At 44.9% G+C, this 18,466-nt stretch overlaps 1 long non-coding RNA gene across 2 annotated transcripts; it reads left to right on the forward strand.

Annotated features, from left to right (window-relative positions):
- Positions 1-479: 479 nt before the first annotated feature.
- LOC117520529 lies at positions 480-17,564 on the forward strand. 2 transcript variants are annotated; one of them, XR_004563674.1, is made up of 3 exons: positions 480-1,208; positions 13,123-13,389; positions 13,758-17,564. It is a non-coding gene; the product is annotated as an uncharacterized LOC117520529 (long non-coding RNA). The 2 variants fall into 2 exon arrangements; XR_004563673.1 differs by lacking the exon at positions 480-1,208 and adding an exon at positions 7,672-8,412.
- The last annotated feature ends 902 nt before the right edge of the window (positions 17,565-18,466 follow it).

Genomic DNA, 18,466 nt, shown 5'->3' on the forward strand with positions numbered 1-18,466 from the left:
CTGTGTGCGCCGCGACAGGAAAAACACCTCCGTGTTGAAAACCATTTGTAAAATTCAGGCGGCTTTTGATGGCTTTCAACATGTGAGTAACTGAGAAATTGTTTAACGCTTGGGCATGTTCCAACTTGACCGTTAAGGTTTCCAACGGAGGTGTTTTTCCTGTGGCGACCCCCCCGCGGTCGGGTCCGGCCCGACACGCGACTCTGCCCGCACGTTCTTTCATTACAAAATGTCCGAATAAACTCCTCATGCCGACTTCTTCTGAAAGTTCTCTGTTCTCTGACGACTTACTGGGTCAACAGAGCCTGAAATGTGGAAGTTTTCAACTTGAAACGGCGAGACGCTGCCGCCTCGAAGCGCAGATCGCCGTCAGGCACCGTGGGCCATCCTTAAAGCGACACTACCAGACCAAAATCTCTCATCAGCTGTTAAAATTTTTACCGAAAACCAGCTGAATTTATCGAATGGTGTCCACTCAGTTGTTACTTTTCTAACAGACCTCGTACATACATGCATACAAGCTGAAAGATAGGTACTAGTAGTAAGACCACCCAAATAATGTCAATGCCTCTGAAATGGTTCCTTCATAACTACAAATTGGTTATACTGTAATTTTAACTGATCTTGCAAGAATAGAACAGTCACAAAATGCTGCCCACAACCAGTGCCAAGGCAGTGCAGATTACATTCAACATGTGTTCAGTTATTTCTTTTATATGAGTTATTTATTTTACACCAACATGGAATGTGTAACCTCTTTTATTCACATCTACTTTTTATTGTTTATCAACTCAAATTGCATGCCATGAACCACAATTAAATGTTTAAATTTGACAAAATGTATTTATTATTCACTGCTCGCCTCGTCTGTGTTGTTAGTTTCCATGAACATTTTTGATCATAATCGAAGGGAACAGTGTGTCCACACCTTTGACTGGTACTGTGTGTTCTTAAATGTGGGGCCCTTGATCTCCACCCCAGGCCCGTTGGTACATTATCCGCCCCCTTCTGAGTCACTCTTCCAGTGTAGTCAGTGTCAGTTTTTATTGACTGAATTGTGTCTTGACATTAGCTTTCAACCATATCACTTTTGCCCGTTTGTCTCACAGGTTCAAGAAACGTGTTCTGATCCAGCAGCTGGAGACAATCCTGGCAGAGCTGGAGGAGAAGCACATTGCATCCTGCCAGCTTCCCAGCGATCATGACAGGTAGTGACGGCGCCATGCCTCTGTCCTCTGCTGCTGCAAAAAAGGAACGAGGCCCTTTTCTTTGGAGAACAAAGTAACCTTGTTGATTTTCCTCAGATGATAGACAGGGAAACCTGATCTACAGCTGGACAAACACGCTGATTGATGACAGTGACATCTCCTGATATTGAGCCATGACATCACATCCTGTTAGAGACAGAGCGTGAGGGACTTAACTGAAGGACACATAATACTCGGGCTGCATCAAAAGACTTCAGTTATAATCCTCTTCATTCTGACAGATGCCTTAAACGTTTTTGGCTTTTGTCCATATCCACCCCTGTGTTCAGCAGTGACACACAAGCCGTTAGCTCACACAGTAAGCTGAATCATCCTTAATCACCAGGGCAAGGAACGACAGGGGTTCTCCTTTTGGTATTCTTTCAAACAGACATTTGTTCAGCTGGTCTGAAAAGAAGGCTGCACCAGTAGTAGAGTTTGTATGGACATCGGCCTGTGGCTGACAGAAACCTGTCCTTCACGTTCAGTTACATCTGCTGAATGGATGCACTGATGTAAAATCAAGGCTTTAAGTTTTATTTTGTTGTTATCTTGAGGTGAATGAAGGTCCAAAAAGTAGTAACTTCAAACGCATCTATCTTAAAAGACTTGTGAAAAGGACTCGTTTGTTTCCAGTTTGACCGTGTTGAAAATTTGTTGTGGAGTAAAGCTGACTGCTGTTTCACACCGAAGTGAACGAATCCAAGCATGTGGCGCACGTGTGGGAGATGTTGTGGAAGAACCGAGACGTGTTTGCTGGTTGGTTGTCGTTGTAGTCTTAGCTGCTGTTACAGCCCACGTGTTCGATGAAAAACCTGTGTGCATCACTGATTCCACCCGTCATCACTTTGTCCCGACAAATTCCTGCTTCTGTCCGTCTGCGTTGATTTACCTGTTGACGTTGAACAGCTGGTTTTCTCCCTTCTGCTGCTTCTACACAAACAACCTAGCAGCTATCCTCAGTTTCCCTTGTTTTTAAATGACAGATGTACACTCATTTTTAATGTTCATAAGGAATATAGTTTATTTTTGTGAATTTATTTCAGATTCTAAGTATTTTGAAAACAAAGGTTCAAGCTGATTTTGTATGCTGTTAAATATAAAGTGTAAAGTTTTGAGCCGCCCTTTTTTTAATAAACAAAATAAACCCACCAGTAATATGGTGTTTGTGTTCTGTGCTCTTTTGTTTTTGTCAGTGTATTTCTATAAGAGGAAGTGCTCAGAGCGCACAACCACCAATACCAAAGGACATATTTTAACCACAGATCCATAGAAAGAAACCCGAGGGAGAAGAAAAATAGGAATCTCCTCGTGTTGTACTTCCCATGGCAGAACAGTGGTCTGGCTCCCTGACCTGTATCAGGGGGAGGTGCTAACATAACACATTCACCTAGAAACCTTGCAGCTCTTATTTTTTCCACATATGGTGTGAGTAAGAAACATAATGCTTATTTGTGATGGGTGAGAACACAATGCACCACAACATTGATCATTTTGCTGTGTTCATCCTATCAGAAATGTTTGTATAGTATACTCACATCACGTGTAAGAATATGTAGCAGGTTTCTTGCACAGTTTATCTTAGACTAACCCAGTATAAATGCTTCTTCTTCTTTGTCTTTCAGCTGTTCCCGTTAGGGGTCGCCACAGCCGATCAATCAGTTCAATCTCACCCTGTCCTCTGTCACACCAACAACCTGTATGTCCTCCCTCAGAACATCCATAAACCTCCTCTTTGTCCTCCCTCTTCTCCTCCTACCTGGTGGCTCCATCCTCAGCATCCTTCTCCCTATATACCCTGGGTCCCTCCTCTGCACATGTCCACACCATCGCAATCTCACCTCTCTGACTTTGTCTCCAAACTGTCCCACCTGAGCTGTCCCTCTGAGATGTTTATTCCTAATCCCGTCCATTCTCGTCACTCCCAAAGAGAATCGGAACATCTCCAGCTCTGACTCCTGTCTTTTTGTTGTTACGACGAGGTTAGTGTGGGCCGGCTAGCATGCCCATTAGCATTAGCCTAGAAACGCCAGCTGTGGATGACAGCTTTCGGACCACGGTTAGGTAGGGAGGAAGTCATGTAGGGCTTAGTGCCCAGTTGCAGTACCCAGTCACACTCGCCACTGTGAACCGGTTTTCTCCCCTTGATATGCCTCTTGTTAGTTCTTTGAGCCCACTGGTGACTTTCACTCCTATCTCCAGGCCGAAATGCCAGGCTTCAGTGATAGTGGATTCCATCACTCGCAAAGTTAGGTTACAGACGCCAGCTGAAGTTAGGGCCAGAGCTCCCGACATTGCCTCCCATCTTAGGGTGCCGATGCCTGCAGAAGGGAGACGGACAAAGGAACATGACACTAGATACAGCCACATAGTTATTCACGTCTGCGCCATTGATGTCAGAATGAAGCACTCTTAGGTCACAAAAATGGATATAGAGAGGACTTGTGACCTTGCCAGAAAGATGTGTCAACATCAATTAATATTCTCTGGTCCCCTTCCCTCCTGAGGTAATGATGAGGCATTTAGCAGGCTGACATCATTAAATAAGTGCCTGGCACAATTTTGTAGACAGCAAGGCTTTAGTTTTATTGATTACTGGCCTTTGTTTTGGGGCCGCCGTGGCTTGCTGATGCCAGACGGCCTTCACCCTACTAGGGAAGGCACCGGCCATCTTGTCTGTGAACATAGATAGAGCTCTACAGGGAGGGTAACATTAGGACTTTACAGCAGGCCACAGAGCAGGTGATTAAAGACCCTGCAAGGCTTATGATGAATGTGGGTGTGGAATCCATTAGTTTAGTGGGGAAATTAGTACAGAAAGTCCACTATGGTGATAGTGCAGTTTATGTGGCAGGGTGGGAAATTCATCCAGTTGAGACTGTGGCCTTTGGCCTGTGGCCAGACATGTCCATAAAAAGCATAGAGGGATGTTCTTTGCAAATTTAATACCCATTACTACATTGGATGATGTTGAAATTGAGGATGTCCCGCTGGCTGTTCCAGCAATATCAAATATTTTGTGTCTTCTACCTACAACCCGCGTGGAATGTCTCAAATTTAAATGCTACTCTGGAACCACCCCTAAATCCAAACAGTAAAACTGTCAACCCCACTGAGGTCATTAGTCTGGGTCTCATTAACATAAGATCACTGTCCTCAAAATAATTGCTGATTAATGATCTAATTATTATTACTTATTACTTAGATATGATTGTGTTATGTGAAACCTGCTTTAAACCTACAGTTGTCTTCCCCTTAAATGAGGCCTGCCCACCAGAGTACACATTTTGTCACATCTCTTGTGATGCGAAGCAAGGTGGGGGTATTGCTCTTATTTATAAATCTAGATTTAGTCTGTTAGCTGTTGGGGGTCACAAATATAATTCGTTTGAACATCTGATCCTCAGCTCTGCCCAACAATGCTACGTATTGACAAGGCCAGAAGAATAAAAATCAGGCATATTACTTTGTCACTGTATATAGGCCCCCTGGCCCATATTCTGAATTCTTAGATGAATTTGGTGAGTTCATCTCTAATTTGTCAACTAGTGCAGATAAAATTTTGATTATTGGTGACTTCAACATTCATATAAATAAGCCGTCTGATCCCCTCTGCAAATCATTTATGGAAATTTTGGATGTATTAGGATTACAGCAATGCATTCAGGATTTAATGCACATTAGTGGAAATACCCTGGATCTGGTTCTCGCAAGTGGTATTGCTGTCACAAATATTGACATCATGCCTCTTGCATCAGTGGTCTCTGATCACTCACTTATTAGCTTTACAGTTTCGCTGCCGTGTTTAGTGGAACAACAACCTTATCTGTCATTGCGGCACCACATCAACTCCTCAACAGTAACTGAACTCGAAACTAGACTGCCCGATATCTTAACTTAATGTTTGGAAAATGCCCAATCAGTAGACAGTCCTGTGGATAGTTTAAACTCAGTGCTCAAAACTGCACTTGACATGATTGAGCCACCCATATTAAAACCACGCCCCCCAAAAACACAGTAATTGATTACCTTCATGACCTCAAGCATAAGGCTAGAGGCCTAGAATGGAAATAGCGTAGTTCAAAATTAGAAGTATTTCACCTTGCATGGCGTGATGCTATCTTAGACAAAAGCATGCATTACTGGCTACAAAGTGGACCTACTACTCTGATTTGATCAACAAAAACAAGCATAACTCAAAGTTCTTGTTCAACACGGTGGCAACACTTATTCATGGACAACCACCTGTAGTTCGTTCTCCTTTTACAGCACAAGATTTCCTGGATTACTTTGGGAAGAAAATAGAAGCCATCAGGTTAAACATATCCCGGCATGCCCTAATCCAGCTACTACACCCTGCTATTGAGGTGGATACCATTACTGAGGTATTACCTAGATTTAAAGAATTTGATAGTATCTTTCTAGGTGTGCTGACGAAGCTCGTAACGTCAACAAAAAGCACAACCTGTCTATTTGATCCTATACCAAGAAAACTGTTTAAGGATCTGTGGCCCACTCTTGGGCTGACTGTGCTGGAAATTATTAATCTCTCACTAACCTCTGGATCTGTTCCTAAATGTTTCAAATATGCAATAATTAAATCATTACTTAAGAAATCTAAACTTGACCCGAGTGTATTGAAAAACTATAGGTCGATATCAAATCTATCATTTTGCTCTAACATTCTGTAAAAGGTGGTTTCACAGCACAGCACTGAAAATAATCTTTTTGAGCCACTGCAGTCTGCTTTTAGAAAATATCATTCCACAGAGACGGCTCTCACTAAAGTGGTGAATGATTTTCTGCTTACAATGGATTCAGACACCACTACGGTTCTGTTGCTGTTAGATCTCAGTGCTGCATGTGATACAAGTGGATCATCATATCTCACTTGATAGGCTGGAAATCATTTTGGGATTACTGGAGTGCCCTTGCATGGCTGACGTCATACTTGACCAGTCGTTCTCACTGTTTTGTACAGTAACACTACCTCTAACCTTAGTGACATGAAATTTGGGGTTCCACAGGGGTCCGTCTTAGGCCCCCTGCTTTTCTCCCTTTATATAGCACCCCTTGGGCACATATTGCGGTATTTTTGGATTACCATTCACTGCTATGCAGATGATACTTAGTTACACATGCTGATAACTGCTCGTAACCCCATCCACATAAAATCCTTAGAAGATTGCCTTGCATCAGTGAAAAGCTGGATGTCTAGCAATTTCCTACTTTTCAACTCTGATAAGACTGAAATGACACCAGCTAACGCTTAGCTTAGGCTCATGTGTCATATACTGACAAAGTGAGGAGCCTTGGGGTAATTTTTGATCCTACATTAGAGATATTACAAGGACTGCTTTCTTCCACCTGCGAAATATATTGAAGATTAATCCCATCCTGTCTATGGCTGATGTTGAGACCCTGATTCATACATTTGTCTCTTCTAGATTTGACTTCTGCAATGTTCTATTTTCTGGTTTACCACAGTCTAGCATTAGGGCTCTCCAGTTGGTTCAAAATCCTGCAGCCAGACTTTTGACACAAAGCAGAAAGTTCGACCACATTACACCCATTTTGGCGTCTCTTCACTGGCTTCCTGTCCCAGTGAGATCAGATTTTAAGCTTCTGCTACTAAGCTATAAAATTGTTCACTGGACTGGCACCTCCCTACTTCGCTGACCTACTAAACCCTACATACCGGCCGGGCTCTGCGATCTGTGTGCAGGACTACTTTGTGTCCCTCGGATGAATAAAGAGTCTGAGTCACAGAGCTTTCTCTTATCGTGCCCCTGTTCTGTGGGAATGATCTCCTTGCACCAATAAACAGATTCTGTAGACTTTCAAGTTCAGACTTAAGACACACTTATTTTTCCTTTAATATGGTTAGTATATTGGCATAGTATGTTATTATGCCTTTTACCTTTTTAAATTCATTTATTAGTAATTGGAGCGTGCTGCGGCCTCAACTTTATCCAAAGTCTGGGTCTTTTAATGAAGTTAGGGCTAGTGGCCAGTGATCACCTTCGTATTTCTTTTTTTTTTTTCTTGTTGCTTAATGCTGACAAATTATACAGTATTTTTTGTCTTTCTATTGCCTGATCTGTTTTCCTCTCTGTTTGAGGTGCAGCTCCATCCAGAGATGGGAGTGGTGTCTTCTTCTGCAGGCCTCCCGTCCTGTGCACCGGCCTGGACTCCCAAAATTTCCTGTATATTCCTTCTGTCAATTGTGTCGGTAGCATGGCCCAAGCAGAGGAATCACCCCCTTTGAGTCTGGTCTGCTTGAGGCTTCTTCCTCAAATCATCAGAGGGAGTTTTTCCTTACCACTGTTGCCTGTATACTTGCTGTCAGGGTTAGTAAGGTTAGACCTTACTTGTGTGAAGTGCCTTGAGGCAACTTTGTTGTAATTTGGTGCTATATAAATGAAATGAAAAATCTCTGTGTACTCCTGTCTACTTTCTTCATCTCTCCGACTATCCCAAAGCTTCTTCGCAAACTTCTTTCTCCTCATGCTTTCTGGAACATCTTCATTCCACCACCAAGTCTCCTTGTCTTCCTTCCACTGTCCAGATGTCACACCCAGTACCTTCCTAGCTGTCTCCTTAACTACATCTGCAGTACTTTTCCTGTTGTCCAAAACTGCTTCCTCTCCATCTCGTGCCTCTCTCATCTGCTCACTGAATGTCACACAACAGTCTTCCTCCTTCAGCTTCCACCATCTGATCCTTTGTTGAGCTCTTTTTTTCTCTCTCGCTCTCTTTTTTTTCTGTTGCGTCTGTCAGTTGCATGTGTAGTTGTGCTGTGTTTTGTCGTGCTTTTTTCTTTTCATCATGCCATTACTGTGTTTTGGGGTTTTTTGCACGTGTTTTTGCATGTCTTGATTTTCTGAATGAAGTGTAGGTGTGATAGTAATTGGGCTCCACCCTCATTGCCCCATGAACTTCTACCATTGGCCACATTGGCCAATGGTAGAAGACTGGGTTAAAAGCGCAGAGGGTGTGGCAAGGGGGAGGGGGAGGCGCATGAGAGGAAACCTGACGCAGGTGCGGACACGGAAGCAGGACGCCTGGTAGAGAGACAGGACGGAGAGAGACACGTACAACGCCCGCTAAACAGTTAAGGGAGGGACGTGTCCCAGACTGCTCGTGTGTGTGCGCGCACGTCTTGGTGAGTTTGATGCTTGTCCCTGAGTCCTCCCTTTGATCTGTGCAGCTTGCTGGGCGTGGAAGTGCAGGGAAGGAGAGATGCAGATTGCGGCCGGAGGCGCAGGAGATGGAAAGGACACGATGCGCGGCGCGCACAACGCTTGCTGTATGGTTAAGTAAAAGGGATGTCTGCCAGACTGCTTGTGTGTGTGCGTGCGCACCTGTCATAGATTGTGTGGGCAGCACCCATGGAGAATAGCGGAGGTCGGACCTGAGCCCGGACCACTCGGACCGTTGCGGAGTATTGCCAAAAAAAAGAGGATAATCTTTCAGCTCCTCACTGTCCCCACCCAGTTTTATGCAGGAGGTTTTTTTTTTTTTTTTTTGAAGAAAATCAAGATCTTTGTGATTTTATTCTTCTTGACTGAGGCTTTGGGTTTTTTCTTTTTATTATTTTTTCTTGGTTCCAGACGTTTTATATGGCCTTTTCTTAGCTTTAGTCAAATTTATTTATTTTAATTGTGAATACATTTTTTAATATTGCCAATATTAGCCTGGGCTCTTTCTTAGGAGTTGCACTTGGTGATAAAAGGACCCCGATTGGTGACATTTTTCTTTGGCATTGTCGGCAGGATCACCAGTGCTACTGCTAAGAAATGGATCCAGCTCAACCAGGCCCCAGTGCAGCTATTAATGCAAACTTTATGATTCCATGGTTCATGGGGGCGGCATGGATACCAAAATTCAATGGGGAAGCTGCGAAATTTGCAGACTGGAGAGCCCAGGTGGAAGCAATGCTAAGGCTGCAAGGTTTAAATTCACAGCAGCAGGCAGATTTTGTCTTGGGAGCCTTGGAAGGGGAAGCCAAGCAGGAGTTAATGCTGGCCAAATCAACTGAAAAGGACACTGGGGCTAAGGTATTGGCTTTTTTGCAAAACCTTTACGCTAAGCCTGCCACAAAAGCAAAATTACGTGTAGATTTTTTTTTAACTGTAAACAGAGGGCTGGTGAATCAATTAACACTTTTATTTTGTGCCTCTGCGAGGCGTTTTCTAGGTGGCAAGATGCTGATATAGACGGGACCGGGGAGGAGGATGACTTGCTTTTGGATCAGTTTATGGTTGATCTCCTTAAAGGGCCACTTAAACAGGAACTTAGTCGCCAAATGCGGCGTAGAGATGATATGACTTTTAAAATTGCTTGTAAAGAGGCTCGCGCCCTGGAGAAAGAGCTTGAGGAAGAGGATGAGGTGTTAGTGTCAAATCGTGTCGCAGCCTATGCTCCATCTAGGCCAATCACCTTTGACAATGAGAAATTAAGGGAAAAGATACATTCGGAGCTGAGGGAGGAGTTGTTGGGGGAGTTAAGGAAGGAGATTAAAGAGCAATTAAAGGTTATGTCATCTGCAATAGTAGAGGATATTAAAGCTCAGCTCCGAGTTCCGTCTCCAGCCCCATCTCAAATGGGACGTCCACGAGAAGGGACCCCTTCTTACCAGTGGGACGCACAAGGGAGACCTATCTGTCGAAGCTGTGGCACTGTCGGGCATGTCGAGCGCCACTGTTCTCAGAGATCTTCCAGGCTGCAGGATTTTTCGTCACCCCTGCAGCTGAGGGCCAAGCAGTGGGGGCGACTGTTTCAGAGCCCAAAGCGCACTCCATACAGGCCCCAGAACCTGTTTCAGCAACAGACCCTGAGTCAAAGATGGTCCTGGTTGGTGAGTGTCCTGATGTGTTTGTTAAAGAGAATAATTGTACAATCCCCTTTATACTTGATACGGGGTCACAAGTATCTTTGAGTCAGGCTTTGTATAAGAAATATATGGAAGGGATGAAATTGACTAGCCCTGCAGAGGTCCCTTGGCTAACCCTGCGGGCTGCTAATGGTTTACAGATTCCATATATTGGCTATGTGATTGTAAATTGTGTGGTCGGAGGAGTTGACATCTATGGAAAGGGAATTATCATGGAAGATGGATGTCTTGGGCCAGAGAAGGGGATCCTTGGCATGAATATTATTCAAGATCTTTGGTCTTCGCTTACTCAGGGTAACCACCCTGGGCTAGCAGCCTTCAAAACCACTCTCCCTTCAGCTGAAGGGAAGGTGTGGACCAAAGCTTTTACTGAGTGCCAGCGGATCGCCATCAGTGGGCCCCGACCTACAGTGGACGGGGTTGCCAGACTGCCACGCCAGTCGCCCATGACCATCCCCCCATACACAGTGATGGTGTTATGGACACAGGTAAATGATATTCCTACTAACTGTACTGTTATTGAACCTCTCCCAAGCAGTGACGGGGAGTGGCTGGTTGGGCAGACTTTGGCTACCATAAAAGATGGACGAGTACCCTGCCGGCTTTGCAATCCCAATCCTTACCCAGTAGAGGTGCCTCAGCGACTACCGTTGGCCCGAGTCACCGAAGTGGACCTGGTGGCGATTCAGGGGGAGCAGGACCTTGTGCTGAATAGTGTGGCCCCTGATGTTATAGAGGTGGCAGTAAGGCGCGTGGCTGATATAGCTGGGACACAGAATGACTTGCATCCAGTCATGTCTGACAAAGAGTCAGAGCTCTATTGAGCTGAGTATTCCATTAACTTTAACTAGTAATGACTTCATGACTTTCTTTGCTAACAAAATTTTAACTAATTAGAGAAAAAAATACTCATAACCATCCCAAAGACGTATCGTTATCTTTGGCTGCTTTCAGTGATGCCAGTATTTGGTTAGACTCTTTCTCTCCGATTGTTCTGTCTGAGTTATTTTCATTAGTTACTTCATCCAAACCATCAACATGTTTATTAGACCCCATTCCTACCAGGCTGCTCAAGGAAGCCCTACCATTATTTAATGCTTCGATCTTAAATATGATCAATCTATCTTTGTTAGTTGGCTATGTACCACAGGCTTTTAAGGTGGCAGTAATTTAACCATTACTTAAAAAGCCATCACTTGACCCAGCTATCTTAGCTAATTATAGGCCAATCTCCAACCTTCCTTTTCTCTCAAAATTCTTGAAAGGGTAGTTGTAAAACAGCTAACTGATCATCTGCAGAGGAATGGTCTATTTGAAGAGTTTCAGTCAGGTTTTAGAATTCATCATAGTACAGAAACAGCATTAGTGAAGGTTACAAATGATCTTCTTATGGCCTCGGACAGTGGACTCATCTCTGTGCTTGTTCTGTTAGACCTCAGTGCTGCTTTTGATACTGTTTACCATAAAATTTTATTACATAGATTAGAGCATGCCATAGGTATTAAAGGCACTGTGCTGCGGTGGTTTGAATCATATTTGTCTAACAGATTACAATTTGTTCATGTAAATGGGGAATCTTCTTCACAGACTAAAGTTAATTATGGAGTTCCACAAGGTTCTGTGCTAGGACCAATTTTATTCACTTTATATATGCTTCCCTTAGGCAGTATTATTAGATGGTATTGCTTAAATTTTCATTGTTACGCAGATGATACCCAGCTTTATCTATCCATGAAGCCAGAGGACACACACCAATTAGCTAAACTGCAGGATTGTCTTACAGACATAAAGACATGGATGACCTCTAATTTCCTGCTTTTAAACTCAGATAAAACTGAAGTTATTGTACTTGGCCACACAAATCTTAGAAACATGGTGTCTAACCAGATCCTTACTCTGGATGGCATTACCCTGACCTCTAGTAATACTGTGAGAAATCTTGGAGTCATTTTTGATCAGGATATGTCATTCAAAGCGCATATTAAACATGTAGGACTGCTTTTTTGCATTTACGCAATATCTCTAAAATTAGAAAGGTCTTGTCTCAGTGATGCTGAAAAACTAATTCATGCATTTATTTCCTCTAGGCTGGACTATTGTAATTCATTATTATCAGGTTGTCCTAAAAGTTCCCTAAAAAGCCTTCAGTTAATTCAAAATGATGCAGCTAGAGTACTAACAGGGACTAGAAGGAGAGAGCATATCTCACCCATATTGGCCTCTCTTCATTGGCTTCCTGTTAATTCTAGAATAGAATTTAAAATTCTTCTTCTTACTTATAAGGTTTTGAATAATCAGGTCCCATCTTATCTTAGGGACCTCGTAGTACCATATCACCCCAATAGAGCGCTTCGCTCTCAGACTGCAGGCTTACTTGTAGTTCCTAGGGTTTGTAAGAGTAGAATGGGAGGCAGAGCCTTCAGCTTTCAGGCTCCTCTCCTGTGGAACCAGCTCCCAATTCAGATCAGGGAGACAGACACCCTCTCTACTTTTAAGATTAGGCTTAAAACTTTCCTTTTTGCTAAAGCTTATAGTTAGGGCTGGATCAGGTGACCCTGAACCATCCCTTAGTTATGCTGCTATAGACGTAGACTGCTGGGGGGTTCCCATGATGCACTGTTTCTTTCTCTTTTTGCTCTGTATGCACCACTCTGCATTTAATCATTAGTGATCGATCTCTGCTCCCCTCCACAGCATGTCTTTTTCCTGGTTCTCTCCCTCAGCCCCAACCAGTCCCAGCAGAGGACTGCCCCTCCCTGAGCCTGGTTCTGCTGGAGGTTTCTTCCTGTTAAAAGGGAGTTTTTCCTTCCCACTGTAGCCAAGTGCTTGCTCACAGGGGGTCGTTTTGACCGTTGGGGTTTTACATAATTATTGTATGGCCTTGCCTTGCAATATAAAGCGCCTTGGGGCAACTGTTTGTTGTGATTTGGCACTATATAAAAAAAAAATTGATTGATTGATTGATTGATGTCTTTGCAGGGGAGTGGTTTGACTGAAGTACAGCAACAGGAGGTGACTGACTTGTTACTTCGCTGGAGGTCGGTGTTTGCATGCCACGAGGAGGATTTTGGACGCACGGGAGTGGTCAAGCACCAGATCCCCACGGACACAGCTACACCAAGCCGGGAGCGCTATAGACCAGTGCCCCCGAGCTTGTACACAGAATTGAGGTCCTTGTTGAAGAATATGCTGGAGAGTGGAGTGGTACGGGAAAGCTCCAGTCCATGGGCGGCACCTATTGTCTTGGTAAGGAAAAAAGATGGCTCCTGGCGATTTTGTGTGGACTATCGGAAGTTGAATGCACTGACCCACAAGGATGCTTATCCCCTCCCCCGTATTGAGGAGTCATTAACAGGGTTAAAAGCAGCCAGGTGGTATTCCACGTTGGATTAGGCAAATGGTTATTGGCAAGTTGAGGTAGATCCAGCTGACCAGGAGAAGACTGCTTTTACCACACCTTTCGGTCTTTATGAATTTGAGAGGATGCCCTTTGGGCTATGTAATGCACCTGCGACCTTCCAAAGGCTTATGCAGCGGTGTTTGGGCCATATGGTAAATGACTTTTTGCTCATTTATTTAGATGATGTTGTGGTGTTCTCCTCTGATTTTAACAGCCATCTGCGTCACCTGGAGGTTTTTGCAAAGCTGCAAGAACATGGGTTGAAGCTGCAGCCTCGGACGTGTTGCCTCTTCCAGAGGAGCGTGAAATACCTGGGGCATGTGATCAGTGAGGAGGGAGTGGCTACAGACCCAGCAAAAACGGAGGTGGTGAAGGACTGGCCTGTCCCTAAGACAGCAAAACAGGTGAAGTCATTCCTTGGGTTTGCTAGTTACTACCGCCGCTTTATACCGAACTTTCTAGGATTGCTCTGCCTCTTAACGCTTTGACCCATGGTACTGCTCAAGATCGTACAGCTCCAGTTGCCTGGTCGGAAGAGTGCCAGCAGGCTTTTGATAAGCTGAAGGGGGCCCTAGTAAGTGCACCAATTCTGGCATATGCAGATTTTTCTCAACCTTTTTATCTTTACACGGATGCCAGCCTTGAGGGCCTAGGAGCAGTACTTGCACAGGTACAGGACGGGAAGGAGAGGGTGATTGCCTACGCGAGCCGCAGTCTCCGACCAACGGAGCCTAACGACCAAAACTATAGTTCGTTTAAGCTAGAGCTGTTGGCATTGAAGTGGGCGGTCACAGAGAAATTAAAGATTATCTGTATGGTGCAGAATTCAGTCTTTACTGATAATAACCCTCTGGTACACCTGGGTAGAGCCCGTTTGGGTGCAGTGGAACAGAGGTGGTTAGCTCAGTTGGCTAACTTTAAGTATACCTTAAAATACCGGCCTGGCACTCAGAACCGAAATGCAGATGCTCTATCCCGGTTACCCAAGCAGGACGATGGCCTGGTGCAGTCACTTCAAGTTATGACAGAAGGAGTATCGTGGGAGGATCAGCAGAAGGCGGACCCTGACCTCCGCTGTATAAGGCTGCACAAGGAGTTGCAACGAGCGTGCCCTGAGGTATGTGCTGACACTTCCAAATTCCTGAAAGGCCTTATAAGGTATTGGGATAAAATTGAATTAGAGGAAGGGGTGCTGAAAAGGCAATGGAGGGATGCGGGGACTGGGACTGTAATTTCTCAGGTTCTTGTCCCCAAGCAGGAAACGCTGGCTGTATGGAGGGCCTACCACGATGGGATGGGTCTTCCAGGCAGGGATCGAACAAAGATGATTCTCCAGCAACGCTGCTTTTGGCCTGGAATGGAGGAAGACTTGGAGAAGTGGTGCAGCTCTTGTTCTCAGTGCGTGTACAATAAATCGGGCCTGATGGCAGGGCCCCATTGAAACCTATTCAGGCCTCCTACCCTTTTGAAGTGCTCGGCATTGATTATCAATCAATTTCTTTATATAGCGCCAAATCACAACAAACAGTTGCCCCAAGGCGCTTTATATTGTAAGGCAAGGCCATACAATAATTATGTAAAACCCCAACGGTCAAAACGACCCCCTGTGAGCAAGCACTTGGCTACAGTGGGAAGGAATATCTGTCCCTTGGTCGTCCGGTAGACAGGTATCAATACATATTGGTAATGACCGACCTATTTTCAAAGTATGCGGTTGCGGTCCCTACCCAGGACCAGTCCGCAGATACCACCGCTAAAGCATTATATAGTGACTGGATTTTGACATTCGGTTGCCCAGAACGAATACTTTCTGATCGTGGAGCGGCCTTCGAATCATCTCTGATGAAACAGCTTTGTCAACTGTATGGGTGCCATAAGAGTAGAACAACAGCCTATCACCCCCAGGGGAATGGTGGTTGTGAACGATTTAACCAGACCCTTTTACAGTTGCTTAATTCTCTCCTGGAGACCCAACAGCGGTTTTGGCCAGATAAGTTGCCAGCCCTAGTGCAGGCTTATAATAACACCGTTCACAGCACGACAGGGATGACTCCTCATTATGTTGTGTTCGGTAGACACACACGGCTAGCACTGGATTGGTTGTCTGGTCTGGCCCCTACCATAGATGCTCAGAGTTTAGAAGGATGGGCCAGACACCACCAGCGGGCCCTGCGAGGTGTGTATAAGACTGCAAAAGAACGGACAGTTCACCGTCAACATCGGGACCAGACGAGGTACAATCGACGGGCCCCACTCCCACCGTTGTTTCCGGGCGAACGGGTATTGGTTCGTAACTTCTGCTGGAGGACCCGGGGAAAGCTGTCCACTAAATGGTATTCGGACCCACATGTGGTGGTCTCTCAGTTAGCAGAGGACCACCCAGTTTATTGTATTCGTCCCGAAGGTAGGAGGGCCCAATGCGTACATACCATCGTAATAATCTCCACCCTTGCCCTTTTGATGTGTTACAGCAACCAGGTGTTGAACCTGAGGCAAGGCCGAAACAATCTCCATTACCTCCTCCCACTGTATGGCTTCCTAGATTGACTGTGACCCAAATGACTGCCTCTCCGCAAGAACCGCCGGTGAATCCTATTCCACCTGGCCCTCCAGAACAATCGCCACAAGTAAGGTGCCCTCAGCGTTAAAATTTGGGCACAGTACCCCTCAAGATTTCGGGAATGATTGGCCGGGACGACCAATGTTAAAGGAGGGGGGAGAATGTCACAGGGGCTTTTTTTTTTATTTCTGTTGCATCTGTCAGTTGCATGTGTAGTTGTGCTGTGGTTTGTCGTGCTTTTTTTTTTTTTTCTTTTCATCATGCCATTACTGTTTTGTTTTTTTTTTTGCACGTGTGTTTTTGCATGTCTTGATTTTCTGAATGAAGTGTAGGTGTGATAGTAATTGGGCTCCACCCTCATTTCCCCATGAACTTCTACCATTGGCCAATGTGGCCCACAGACTGGGTTAAAAGTGCAGAGGGTGTGGCGAAGGGGAGTGGGGGGCGCACGCATGAGAGGAAACCTGACGCAGGTGCGGACACGGAAGCAGGACGCCAGGTGGAGAAACAGGACGGAGAGAGACACGTACAACGCCCGCTAAACAGTTGAGAGGGACGTGTCGCAGACTGCTCGTGTGCGCGCGCGCACGTCTTGGTGAGTTTGATGCTTGTCCCTGAGTCCTCCCTCTGATCTGTGCAGCTTGCTGGCCGTGGAAGTGCAGGGAAGGATTGCGGCCGGAGGCGCAGGAGATCGAAAGGACACGACGCGCAGCGCGCACAATGCTCGCTATATGGTTAAGTAAAAGGGATGTCTGCCAGACTGCTTGTGTGTGTGCGTGCGCACCTGTCATAGATTGTGTGGCCCTCAGCCCCTCCTTCTGATCTGTGCAGCTAACTGTGTGTGGAGGTACGGAGGAAGAGAGACGCGGACCGCGGCCGGAACAGCAGGAGACGGAGAGCTCGAAGTGCATGGGCAGCACCCATGGAGAATAGCGGAGGTCGGACCTGAGCCCGGACCACTCGGACGTTGCGGAGTATTGCCCCCCCAAAAAAAGAGGGATAATCTTTCAGCTCCTCACTATCCCCACCCAGTTTTATGCAGAAGTTTTTTTTTTTTTTTGAAGAAAAACAAGATCTTTGTGATTTTATTCTTTTTGACTGAGGCTTTGGGTTTTTCTTATTTTTTTCTTGGTTCCGGATGTTTTATATGGACTTTTCTTAGTTTTAGTCAAATTTATTTATTTTAATTGTGAATAAATCTTTTAATATTGCCAATATTAGCCTGGGCTCTTTCTTAGGAGTTGCACTTGGTGATAAAAGGACCCCGATTGGTGACACACTCACTCTCTTCTTCTCCACCTCGGAAGTCATCCTACAAATCACCATCCTATGGTGTCAAGCATCACTCTCTCCTGCCACCACCTTACAGTCTCTGATTTCTTTTAGCTTGCATCTCCTACAAAGAATGTAGTCCACCTGTGTGCACCTTCCTCCACTCTTATGTTACCCTGTGCTCCTCCCTTTTCTTAAAGTAGGTATTCACCACAGCCATTTCCATCCTTTTTGCAAAATCAACTACCATCTGTCCTTCCCCATTCCTATCTTCGATACCATATCTACCCATTACTTCCTCATCACCTCTGTTCCCTTCACCAACATGCCCATTGATGTCTGCTCCTATCACCACTCTTTCATGCTTGGGCACACTCTCCACCACCTCAACTAACACACTCCAGACATCTTCTTTCTCCATCTCACAACCTACCTGTGGGGCATATGCACTGATATTTATCATCACCCCTTCAGTTTCCAACTTCACACTCATCCCCGTCGGACACTCGCTTAACCTTCAACACTCTTTCCACACTCTTCCTTTAAAGTGACCTCAACACCATTTCTCTTCCTGTCCTCACCATGGTACAACAACTTGAATCCCCCCACCCCCTATGCTCCTGCGCCTTCTTCCTTTCCACTTGGTCTTTTGTACACACAATATGTCTACCTTTCTCCTCTCCACGTGTCAGCCCCAGTATAAATGCACACACTTAAAATTCATATTTTGATCCACAAACTCCAAATCTTTTTTGGGATCTGCACCAAATTAATTACTTTTGAAATATCTCAATGTGACTATTTGATTTCTTTGTATGATGGTTTATGTACTCTGAGGAATTGACGGAATTTGACTCACCTGTCCGATCTTGCAATGTTAAAAGAAAGTTAAGAAACATGCTTGGATCTGCCCCATTAATCAGATCGTTTGAAAGTTACTGATTTCCTCCTTGGCCCACAAAGTTTCAAGAAAATCGGTTAAGTAGATTTTATGTCATTCGAATAGCACTGAAAACATTAACTTCTCACCTTATGTTGACATAAATTTTAAATGAATGTCTGCATTTTACTTCCAGAAAAAGACATCATGA

This window comes from Thalassophryne amazonica, chromosome 11 (genome assembly GCF_902500255.1).
Source record: "Thalassophryne amazonica chromosome 11, fThaAma1.1, whole genome shotgun sequence".
NCBI lineage: Eukaryota > Metazoa > Chordata > Actinopteri > Batrachoidiformes > Batrachoididae > Thalassophryne > Thalassophryne amazonica.